Source organism: Erinaceus europaeus, chromosome 10 (assembly GCF_950295315.1).
Source record: "Erinaceus europaeus chromosome 10, mEriEur2.1, whole genome shotgun sequence".
NCBI classification, from domain to species: domain Eukaryota; kingdom Metazoa; phylum Chordata; class Mammalia; order Eulipotyphla; family Erinaceidae; genus Erinaceus; species Erinaceus europaeus.
The window spans coordinates 9689782-9703155 of NC_080171.1; positions in this window are offsets into that span (position 1 = coordinate 9689782).

A 13374-nucleotide genomic window follows, 5' to 3' on the forward strand; every position below is an offset into this window, starting at 1 on the left:
TCTCTCTCACAGAAACTGGTGTATATCTAGGTTTTGGGACTTTGTTAGAAAGTGAACCACCTGAGATGGAATTAGAGTATACTATGAAAGGAAAAGTCTCACCCGAGTAATGAAGCTGAAGGGTTGTCATTCCACACGTGAAGTCTCTGGACACAGTCTGAGGTGAAGCATGTTGAGGTGGCAATCATTGTGTTGATTAGGTTGTGATCAGCAGATGTAATATTATTTGATATGGATTGGGAGAGGCATACAGGAATGTTGTTAAAATTTGGCAGCTCTAGCTGGCCGGACTAGCATCACGGGCGGGTAACAGAGATGCGGAGACAACGGCTGGGCAGGGAAGCTGTATTTCTTTATTCAGGAACAACGATTCATAAACTAAGACAAACTAATCACCAAACAGAACTCTGCTGTCTCTTTGTGGCGGCTCAAGCACTCTCTCCAACTCCGCAACTCTCCAACTCTGGAACTCAGGAACTCTTGAACTCTGCAACTCTTCAACTCTGGAACTCTGACACTCTTCCACTTTGGAACCCTCTCTCGGGGTTCCTCGGGTCGGGGCCAAGCGGGCCCGCGAAAACTAACTGGACTGATCCAATTCTTTTGGCAGGGGAGAACTAGAACCCAATGTAAAGCATACAACACAGGAAAGTGGGCCCTGTCCAATGGTTCCAGGACTGGGGGAAGTAGAGGCTGTATAGTGGAGATGTGAGGTTCCTGCTGTCTTAGGGTTCAAAAAGACAATGGATAGTTAATGTTATCATCACATTATCTGGTAATTGGGTTAACTTTGAAAAGTCCTTTTGTTAGGGTTTGCTGTACAGTACCCAGTATCTTGTATATAGCTGTGCTATTGGTTGCTTCTGATCTACTTGGTCTAGGCTTTTGAGAGAGTCTGAGTATCAATTACACTGTATATGCTGAGAAAAGATTCAGTTTGTGTTTTGAAAAACTTTGAGACATACAATTAATTTTCCCCCTCTCGTATTAATTGACTAGTGATGTATATGACTACATTTTACTAGGAGTGTACATAAATACCATTCCCACCACCAAAAGAGCATATGTTCACACGTATCCGTAAACTACTGCAAAATATATACCTGAAAGCAGAAGTACACTAGAGTTTGCAGTGAGTACCCCCCTAACACTTCCTCTCCACTATTCCAAGCTTTGGGTCCATGATTGCTCAACAATTTGTTTGGCTTCGTACGTTAACTCTCTTTTCAGTCACCAGGTTCCAGATGTCATCAGGATGCCAGCCAGGCTTCCCTAGACTGAAGACCCCACCAATGTGTCCTGGAGCTCCGCTTCCCCAGAGACCCACCCTACTAGGGAAAGAGAGAGGCAGACTGGGAGTATGGACCGACCAGTCAACGCCCATGTTCAGCAGGGAAGCAATTACAGAAGCCAGACCTTCTACCTTCGGCAACCCACAATGACCCTGGGTCCATGCTCCCAGAGGGATAGAGAATGGGAAAGCTATCAGGGGAGGGGGTGGGAAATGGAGATTGGGTGGTGGCAATTGTGTGGAATTGTACCCCTTCTACCCTATGGTTTTGTTAATTAATCCTTTCTTAAATAAAAAAAAAGAGAGAGAGAGATTCTTTCATAAGACCCTGTGCAGATTAAGTACCCTTGGAAACAGAGAAGGGTCTTGCTGCCTTGTTTCAGTCTTTGCACTGGCCTCCCTCAGGAAGCTGACTACCACAGCCTGGGCAGGCTAGACAGCTTTAGTTTTCAACCAGGTTTTCTCTGATAGGTTTCCTGCCTTCTTGGACCCAATCCTGTATTCCACTATGTAGCTGTTAAAATGGCCCGTCTGACAGCATCTGTTTCATTATTTCTTTGTCCTCGGAGTTTCTACCACAACCCTTTCCATGTACACCTGTACCCACTGAGGCTTAGCAAGTTTATTCAGAAGTTCCAGTTGTGAAGTTGTGAGGGCCCATGTATCTTTTCACTTGCTTTATCTAGTTGATCACAATAGCAGTCTTTCAGCAGCTTTCTCTCCGAACGATTTTAAAGTGCAGTTTTTATGGCCATTTCTGAAAATAGGATATGACCCAAGATTAAACAGCAGGCTTAGGAGTAGAGAGAAGTGTAAGATTTACCCAGAAAGAAAATATATCTAGCTCGGTGAAAATATAATAAGGAATATGGCTTTTATGTAAGATGAAAAATTAGTATAGGAAAGACTGATTGTTTTTCTCCCAGACTAAGAAATTTTCTTTGCTGTGATTTAGAAAGTTGTCTATAAAATGGAAAAATTAAGAGCAGTATTAGAAGTATCTTAAGCACCGAGAATATCCTGGGTTTCTAGACTTACAAAAAATAAATAAACTGCACTAAGAAAATTTTCACTGACTCTTTTTTGATTTATGTTGTCTTTATTATAGTAAAATTAAAAGTTATTTCAGGTTTGAGTTTAACACTGGGAAAAGTTTCAGAGCTGTTTTGTCTCACCTATCTTTCTGTTTTTTTCTACCAAAAATTTTTTCCTAGAACAGAGCAGGCCTGGAAATAACAATAGTTGATTAATTAATGAATTAATAGTAACTGATATAAGTGAGTTATTTTTTAAAATATTTTATTTATTTATTAATGAGAAAGGAGGAGAGAGAGAAAAGAGCTAGACATCACTCTGGTACACATGCCGCACTGGACTCGAGACCTCATGGTTGAGAGGTCAATGCCTTAACCACTGCACCACATCCCAGACCATGTTAATCCTAATTTTTATGTGCAGTAGACAACTTTCATCCACTTCAGCTCGCAAAAACCGGCTCAGGTCTATCATCAACCACAATGTCTAACACAAGCCAGACTATTTCACCCAGGTAGGTTGTCACTCAAAATTGAATGAACAATAAAAAAAACTTTACAGACAAAGAGATGTTAAAGAGAGTCATCTTCACTAAACCAGTCTCACAAGAAATGGAAACAAGACTTCTAGGATATGGAATGAACCTACAAAGAAGTGGCAAAGCACAGAAATGTAGTAGGGGCAGGAAGAAATGAGTTATGACTATTAGAGTGAATATCACATTAGAGGATATTCAACTATAAACAGGTTGTAAGGTTAGAATCACATGTAGATCTCATGATAACCACAGAACAAAAACCCACAGAAGAAGGAAAACAAAAAATATGGTGAAATCATAATACAAGAGGTAGCTAGGAAAGGGTAGAAAAGAGAATAATAGAACTGGAAAAAAGCTACAAAAATATCAGAAAACAATTAGTAGAATGACAATGAAAATAGATATTTGCATTTTGAACATTTTCCTAAATATCAGTTTTCTCTATTCACAGATATATATAGATAGCTTTTGTTTTAAATAGAGTTGGAAAACAATTCTACAAGGGCCAAGCAGTGGCACACCTGGTGAAGCACACACATTACAGCACACAATGATCTGGGTTCAAGCCTCTGGCCCCCACCTGTAGAGGAAAAGCTTCACAAGGGGGGAAACAGAGGGGCAGGTATCTGTCTTGCTCCCTCTCGCACCTGTCGCGTCCACCCTTGCCTGCAAGGATCACGCAATGCCGAGTTCTTCTTCAAGCAGTTTATTCGGGAACCTTGAACAGCAAAAAGCCCCGCTATAACCTAACCTCCAACTTATATACTCATGGGTCAGCCAATCCCAAGGGCACACGCGGCAGCTGCTCATAGGCACACGATCGCGGAAGCAAGCACGCTCTCAGTCTCAGACCATTTATGGAGTTGTTTACTTCTCCCTGTGGTCTGGAGGGTAGAGGAGGCTGGCGCCATCTTGGGGCGCGGCACATGGCTCTCCACAGTTCCCCCTTTTTGTTTTAACAACGCAGCAGGTGAGTGTAGAGGTCCAATCCCAGAAAGGAGGGGATATTGTCATAGTCCTCACCTAAGCAATCAAGCTTCGCCAGTGCTAGACCCATCCCATGCCGTTTTGTTCTGGGGCAGGAGATAAGGAAATTATGGGGTTAGGGAGCGGCACAACCTGCATGCATAGGACATGCACTCCTTGAGACGGCATTACGCTTTCAAGTGCAGTGCTTTGCCTCGCACCCTGAGCATTTCATATCAGGCTTTTAAGGCCACCAGCCAAACCTGGGGGGAGTGGCCATCCTCGATTGCTGTGAAGGCCTGTGCAATCCGCACGACTTCACGCCTCTGTGTGATCCTAATTTTGCAAATACACCACAGGCCCATCAGGGAGGCGAGAACCAAGAGCGCAGTTAAGCATCCCAAGCCCGCCCACTCTTTCAAACTGTCCATTGCTTGATTGATCCAGGAGGTCAACCCCGCCGCCATGGAAGCATCCACCCGCGTTGAGTTGACTGCCACAATGGCACTTCGCAGTTGTCGCATCAGGGTATCGAAACTCCCAGACCAGTTTCCTAAGAGCCCGGCATCATGCCGTATCAGCATCGGCCTTGGAAACACGGACAGGATTCCCCAGCAAGGCTCCGTCATCACCGGCATCACCACAGTCATCACCGGCAGTCATCAGGAGCATCTGGTGTATTCTTTGGTGGTGGGGCATCTTGGACCTTTCTCACCAGTCGTTCGGGTACCCACACCGGATCTGGTTTGTCCTGTGGAAAAACACAAACAGAGCCTCGTGCCCATGTCAGCATGGGATCAGGCCCATGCCATGTGCCTGTTAATATGTCCTTCCATTTTACCATGCCTCTCTGTGGGCCATGGGGCATATGATGTCTTTCTGCTGCAGAGTGGCCATTAATATCCAAATTTTAAAAATTAAGTGTAAATAAGGCTAGGGATAGTCTTTCCTTAGGGGTGCGGCCGTGGCCTATTCCTCCTTTTTGTTTTAACAGACATTCCTTGAGGGTGCGATGAGCACGTTCCACAATGCCTTGACCCTGAGGATTATAGGGCAGGCCATGGGTTAAGTGGACTCCCATTTGCTGGCAGAAGAAGACAAAAGACCGAGCAGTGTAGGCAGGGCCATTGTCTGTTTTCAAAGTTTGATGCATACCCCATGCAGCCCATGCCTCTAGGCAATGGGTGATCACATTGCGAGCCTTTTCGCCATTCAATGGGATGGCCATGATAACACCAGAGCAGGTGCCTACAGAGACATGCAGATACTTAAGTGTGCCAAATTCAGAAAAGTGCATGACATCCATTTGCCATAGGATGCCAGGGCGTAAGCCCCGAGGGTTAATTCCAACGCTTGGTGGATGCTGGAAAGTCACACACTGAGGGCAACCCAGAACCACCTGACGAGCGTCCGCACGGGGCAAATTAAATTTTTTCTGTAGGGTTTTAGCATTTACATGAAAAAGTTCATGAAAACGTCTGGCCCGTTCCATTGCTGGAGCCATCAAGAGGACATCCTGTCTTGCCAATTTATCTACAATGTTATTACCCTCGCTCAGGGGGCCAGGCAATCCAGTGTGTGCTCGAATGTGTTGAATATAAAAGCGCTGTGTGCGGTGCCAAATCAGATCTTGTAGTTCTTTTAACAGCGCACACACCGTGCTGGATCTTTTTATAGGTCCAGCGGCCTCTAGAACCTTGACTGCATTAACCACATAAGCAGAGTCAGATATCAAATTAAAGGGAAAATGGCATCTCTTAAAAACTTTAATTACAATTTGCAACTCCACTATTTGAGGAGAGCCTGGTTGGAAATGACACCTAACTGGTTCTTGGTGTTCTATTACGTAAGCTCCACATCCTGTCTTAGAGCCATCTGTGAAAATGTTAGGCGCTGAAGACAGAGGCCTCACCGCAGTAATCTTAGGGAAAATCACGGGGTGCTCCTTAAAGAAGCTCACGAGAGGATGTTTGGGATAGTGATTATCAATTTCTCCGGGATAGCCGCATCTCAAGACGGCCCACTCATCCAAAGCTCCACACAGGGTCTGTACCTGGTAGCTAGAATAAGGGACCACTAATGTGGTTGGTATGATGCCAAAAAACTGTATACATTGCTGAATCCCGGTCAGGGCCAGATCTGCCACTGCTGAAGGATAATATTGTATGGATTTAGCAGAAGAAATTCTTGAATGAATCCAAAGCAATGGACCCTCTTGCCACAGCAGCCCCATGGGCTGTGACAAGGTAGCTAAAATGCATAAAGTCAGGGGCTTGTTGGCATCCCAACGTTTCAAGAAGGCTCCCTGAAGGGATCTTTCTACCTTCTCTAGGACCAGCCTAGCCTCTGGCGTCAATACTCTTGGCGAGTTCAGGGCAGAATCCCCTATCAAGACATCATACAGGGGTTTCAGCTCATGATTTGGAAGCTTTAAGTAACTCCTCACCCAATTAATATTCCCTAACAATTTTTGAAAGTCATTCAGAGTACGTAAGCCATCCTTCCTCAATTCCAGCTTCTGGGGCACTACCTCCATAGGTTTAATGCATGCTCCTAAGTAGTTTACCACCTCACCTCTCTGCACCTTTTCAGGGGCAATATACAGCCCTTTTCCTCTTAAAATCTGAACTAATTCCTCATACGCTTGATCAAGTAAGGTTTCAGTTTTTTCAGCAAGTAGAATATCATCCATATAATGAATACATTTTAAGGTAGGATATTTCTTCCTGAGGGGAGCAATTGTCTCACTAACAAACAGCTGGCACATGGTTGGACTATTCGCCATACCCTGGGGCAGCACAACCCATTTGAATCTCTGGTCGGGTTCTTCATGATTGCAGGATGGTACGGTAAAGGCGAATCTTTCCATGTCCCTCTCACTTAATGGGATAGAGGAAAAACAATCCTTGATATCTATGACTATTATGGGCCATCTCTCAGGCAGGGCCGTTAGCAATGGAAGCCCCCACTGTACTTGATCTGCATTTGGCGGTTGATTGCCTGCAGATCATGTAACAGTCTCCATTTTCCTGACTTTTTCTTAATCACAAATATAGGAGTATTCCAGGGGGACACAGAAGGTTTGATATGTTTCAAGGCAAGTTGCCCCACAACCAGCTCTCTGGTCACGGCTAATTTTTCAGAGGAAAGAGACCACTGAGGAACCCACACTGGATCCTCTGTTTTCCAAGAGATGGGAATACCTGTGTCCGCAGTGGCCCCTAGGAAATACCCAGACCTGATCTTCCTGAGTGCGGTCGAGCCGCAACAGGGGTCTTGCGTCCCTGTAGGTGCTTCCCCAGGCCAAAGCCAGGGACACAACCCATTCTTTTCATCTGAGTTTGAGCTGCCATGGAGTATTCATTACTTAATTTAAAATCCATCTCTTTAAGCCAGTCCCTCCCCCATAACGAGATGGGTAGCTCCAAAACATACGGCTGCATCAAGCCACAATGGCCTTCCTTATCTTTCCATTTTAGCTGTCTAGCACTCATGTCTGGAATCCTTGCATAACCCAGGCCTTGCAGGGTTTGAGAGGAAGTTTGCACAGGCCATCCTGTTGGCCAGTCTTTGGCGGCCACAATACTTCTGTCAGCCCCAGTATCAAGAAGCCCCTGAATGTTTTTTCCTTCAACTTCTAATACCATCAATGGGCTGGGTAAGATAAGCAATTGGGCGATCTTGTCTCCCGGGGAAATGGCTACAATTCCCCGGGGGGAGGACACCATAATCTTAACAACCCCGGTGAAGTCGGAGTCTATAACCCCAGGGTGAATAAGAAGTCCTCGCAATGCTGAAGAGGATCTGCCCAAAAGTAAGCCTACTGTCCCTGGCTCGAGGGGTCCTGTAAAGTCAGTTGTTACAAGCTGGACCCCCATCTGAGGAGTTAAGACGAGTCGGGAGGTGGAACAGAGGTCCAATCCTGCTGAGCCCGCAGTGGCTCTCCGTGGTTCCCCGGAGGGCGAAAGCTGGGCCACCTTTCCTGACTGATCTCCCTGTCCCGACTCTCTACTGCCCCATATATTTGTGGGCCCTGGGGACGGGGGCCCCTCTGGCCGTTTTTTGGACAGGCTCCTCCATATCCCTGACTCAGGGGTTGTCCATTAATGTCCTTAACGGAGCGGCATGCATTAGCCCAATGGTTCCCCTTTTTACATCTAGGGCAGAGGCCGGGCTGTCTCATTCTAGCACTTCCTCCTGTTCTGCCTTTCTCAGGGCACTGCTTCTTAATATGTCCCATCTTGCCACATTTGAAACAAGCCCCAGTGTTACTGCTTTTCCTTCCTGCAAGTTGGACAACCGCAGTGGCAAGTCCCACATTAGTCAAAGGGCCTCCAATCTCTCTGCAAACTTTCAACCACCACTCAATTCCTTTGCCCTTATGTGGTGTGATAGCTGCTCTGCATTCTTTGGTACATTGCTCATATACCAGCTGTTTAATAAGAGGCATAGCTGTGTCTGGGTCCCCAAAGATTCTGCCCGCCGCCTCAACTATGCGGGCCACAAAATCTGAAAAAGGCTCCGTGGGTCCCTGCAGAATTTTTGTTAAGTTGCCGCTAACTTGTCCCCTATTTGGAAGGGCCTTCCATGCTCTTATGGCGCAGAGATTCACCTGCTCATATACTTGTGGAGGGTACCCAGTCTGCTGGCCTACAAACCTGCCTAGTCCTAGGAGCATGTCTCGGTCCCAGGCAGGTTGACCTGCATGTGCATTAACCGCTGCTTGCTTGGTTGCAAAATCAATCCAGAATGCTCTCCAATCTAGATATTGTCCTGGGCTGAGACAAGCACAAACTAAGCCTTGCCAATCAGCCGGTGTCATGCAAAGCCTATTGAGAGATTCCACTTGAACAAGAGTGAAGGATGCACTAACCCCATAAGCCTTCACAGATTCTGCCAGGGACTTAACTACTTTGAAATCCAAGGGCTCCTCATACCGGTTCCCTTGGAGACCTTGAAACACCGGATAGACAAGTTGCATCTCCGTCCTAACCCGGGCCCATAGCCCCGGGCAAAAGGAACGGCTTGGCCCTCCAGTCCCCAAGGGTTGGACAGTTGTCACGCCCTCCGGATAAGGGAGCGGAGCCGAAGGCAAGGCTGAGGCATAGCCCCCTCCCAGTTCTCCGTCCTCCAGTTTTTTTTGTATGTGTGCCTTATCCCTCTCTTTCCTTTTCCTTCTTTCTCTTAAAGTAGCCTCTTCCAGTCTCTCCACTAAGGCCTGCACGTCCTCCCCCTCCTCCTCCTCTGATTCCGAGGAGGAGGGGAGTGTTTCCAGCTCCTCTAGATCAGGGTATAAAGATTTCCCTTTCTCTCCTCCTTTCTTACTTTCCGCTTTCTCAGAGCGTTCCTCCTGTAGCATTTCCAAGGCGTTCTGCCCCTTTTCAACGGCCTCGCAGGACTTCTGATCCTCAAGGCAACTGCGCACTAATTTCCATACGGGCCTTACTCCTGCTTTCAGGTCATCCTGCTCCCAAGCAAAGTCTAGGTCATTTCCTAACTTCTCCCAGCAAGAGACAGTCAAGCTCCCTGAGGCTGCGAACCAGGGAGCGACTATGTCACACTCACTCAAGAATCTTTCAAGTGTGGACTTCTTGATTTTTAATTTCTTGGATAGAAGTAGCTCCTGCAGAGCCAAAAAAAATTGGATGGGACTGGGAAGTCCCCATGATAACTTCCTCCCAAAAATTATGTGGCTGCTAGCCCACTTTGTACTCCCCGTTCGCTACCCGGGGGGACTTTTACTTTCCGTTCGCTAAGCCCAGGAACGTTCTCCCGCTCGTCCTTTATCTACAGAGACGAGCCCTGCTAGCCACCTCACCAGGGGCCTTATTGTCCCACTTTACCCTGGGAACTTACCAGTGCACTGCCCCGACTGCCGAAGTTCTGAACCCCATTTCGGATGATGTCCCCGTACGGGCCACCACTTGTCGCGTCCACCCTTGCCTGCAAGGATCACGCAATGCCAAGTTCTTCTTCAAGCAGTTTATTCGGGAACCTTGAACAGCAAAAAGCCCCGCTATAACCTAACCTCCAACTTACATACTCATGGGTCAGCCAATCCCAAGGGCACACGTGGCAGCTGCTCATAGGCACACGATTGCGGAAGCAAGCGCATACTCAGTTTCAGACCATTTATGGAGTTGTTTACTTCTCCCTGTGGTCTGGAGGGTAGAGGAGGCTGGCGCCATCTTGGGGCACGGCACATGGCTCTTCACAGCTACCCCCTTCTATTTCTTCTCAATTTCTGTCTGTAACCACTAAATAATTAAATAAATTTTAAAAAATAAAAGCTACCAGCAAAAATAGACCAAAAAAATCAGGTATGAACATACATAATTACATCAGAAAAAGACATATACAGCTATAAAATGTATATATACTATATAATAATTATACAATATATAAATTATATAATAGCCAATCACTTATTCATAGACAGACTTCAGATGAAGGTACATGAAAATACAACATATTAACAAGCCGAAACATGACTTTGAATGAAGAACACTAAAAGAGAACCTCAATATTCTGCCTCCATCAATGGGAAGGTCAATTGCACAAAAAGTCAACAAGGAAACATCAGCCTGCTTCCTTCATATTTGAATTAGATCAGGTGGCTTTAGTAGATAGGGGAGTCAGGCAGTAGCGCAGCTGGTTAGGACAGGTGGAAGGATCCCGGTTCAAGCCCCCAGCTCCCCACCTGCAGGGGAGTCGCTTCACCGGTGGTGAAGCAGGTCTGCAGGTGTCTATCTTTCTCTCCCTATCTTTGTCTTCCCCTCCTCTCTCCATTTCTCTCTGTCCTGTCGACAACGACAATATCAATAACAAAGACAATAATAAATACAACAATAAAACAACAGGGGCAACAAAAGGGATTGTTGGTATGCATGAGACCCCTTCTGTTTCATTTGGTTTAAATCCCCCCTGCTTAACACTATTCTATTTGCATAACCACTTCATTCTATTTACATAACCGCTGGTAACAAGCACCACCCTCCCTCCAGGGCATTGGTTCAATCCCCACTGTTTCATGATATGTTTTTGCTCCACCCCCTCTCCTTGTCACACCCTGATCCTCTCCTTGTCACACTCTGATTGTCACCAGTCACTTTTCTCTCCACCCTCTCTATGTCACATCCTGTTTCCACCCTACTTGGCAAATATATATAAAGACAGCATTGTGACTTTTACAGTACCTTGAGTTTAGCTTAGCTCATCTTAGATTGTGCTGCGTCATGCATGAATAAAGAGATACTGCCTACAGCTCAACCATGAGTCCCTGGTTGTCTGTTACCCGCCCGTGAAGCCAGCCCGGTGAAAACAACATAGCCCGGAGAAAACAACAAGTGATAATTAATTAATTAATTAAAAATGGCTTTAGTAGACATTACAAAATACTCAACACACACAGATACACAAAGACTGATTACACATTTCATAAAGCTTATTTGGTACACACTCGAAGGTAGACCACATGTTTGGACAAAAAAACAGGAGTCACTAAATGTATAAAGAATAAATCAGACCAAGTATCATCTCTAATATAAAGGTGCAAAGTTAGAATTCAGCCACAGAAATAAATCTGGGCAAAATCTTCAGATTGTTAATACAAATCACATGCTAATGAATATTTATTTATTCAACGATAAATTCAAAGAAAAAATTTAAAATTATATGAAGATGAATTGAAAACATATGAATTATTATTTGACTATATAGGAATAATTAAGGTTTTATTGGAAGGAAGGCCCACACCAAGAAATAGCCCAAGATTACACCAGAAGAAATCACAAAAAAGCCAAAAAAATTAAACCTAAATTTAATATAAAGACATGATAAAATTTAGAGTTTCACAGGGCTGGGTAGTAGCACAGCGAGTTAAGTGCAAGTGGCAGGAATCTCAAGGACTGGCATAAGGATCCAGGTTCGAGCCCCCTCCCCCACCTGCAGGGGAGTCGCTTCACAGGCAGTGAAGCAGGTCTGCCAGTGTCTGTCTTTCTCTCCCCCTCTCTGTCTTCCCCTCCTCTCTCCATTACTCTGTGTCCTATCCAACAACAACAGCAATAATAACAAAATGGAGAAAATGACCAGTGGAATCATAGTGAAAGCTCCAAGCCCCAGCAAAAACCCTGGAGGCAAAAATAAATAAATAAATAAATAAATAAATAAATAAATAAATATTTAGTTTCACTATGCAAAATAGAAATTAAAAGAAACAGAAGATCAGTGAACTAAAGGACTTTTTCTTTGCAAAGATAAACAAAATTAGCACGTCTTTGGGTAGATTTGCAAAGTAAAACGAGTGAAGATGAATAAACAGAATCAGAAAGGAATGAGAAGTAATAACAGATGCCACAGAAATACAAAGAGTTGTCAAGAAATTCTGATAAAAATTTATGCTAACGAATTAGGTACTCTGGGAGAAATGAGCAAATGATTAGACCCAGACAGCCTCCCAGTACTGAATCAGAAGTGAACAGGCAGAGCACCCTCTAGCATTGGACTTCGCTATGTTTCAGGGTACTCCACTCCAATGACAATGGAAACCAAAGTAAAAATACATAAACGGCATTACATCAAACTAAAAAGTTTCTACCCAATGAAAGATACAATCAATAAAATGGAAAAAAAAAATCTGACTGAATGGGAGAAAATATCTGTATACCGTACATTCAATGTGGAGTTGTCACTGATTATAAGTAACGCATACAGATGCATGCACATACACACACACACACATACACACCATTCATAAGCATGCAGAAGAGCTGAATTACAATTTACTCCCTGCCAGAATACTAACAGGTAACTATTGGGGAACCCCTGATTTCTTGATAGGCTTCTGTATTGTAATGCCTGTTAATTTCTCTGGTGAACTATTTTATTTATTTATTTATTCCCCTTTGTTGCCCTTGTTTTATTGTTGTAGTTATTATTGTTTTTTTATCATTGTTTTTTTGTTATCATTGTTTTTATCATTGTTAGATAGGACAGAGAGAAATGGAGAGAAGAGGGGAAGACCGAGAGGGTTAGAGAAAGATAGACACCTGCAGACCTGCTTCAATGCCTATGAAATGACTCCTCTGCAGGTGGGGAGCTGGGGGCTCGAACCGGGATGTGCTTTGTGCCACCTGCGCTTAGCCCTCTGTGCTACCGCCCGACTCCCAGGTGAACTATTTTTTCTTAATTACTAACAACTATGCATTATACCAGACATGTAAGAAATGCTTTGCTATCTCAGTAATTCTGGCTCCAGCACCAAGGGATGTTGAGGCTTGACCAGATTAAACATAGATAGTAGTCAACAGGCCTTCAAGGCTACACAAAGCTGTGTTATCTGATATTCCCTGGATTATGTTTACATCTGTGGGGTAAAATCTGGACTGGAAGAGCAAACTTATTATCTTATATATTCAGTGAAGTGGAAATAACAGGTCTAATATAGAAATGTTCTACATACTATGGTTTGTTGTTAAAATTTCGGCGGCTCTGGCCGGGCTGACTTGCTTCACGGCGGGTAACAGAGACGCGGAGACAACGGCTG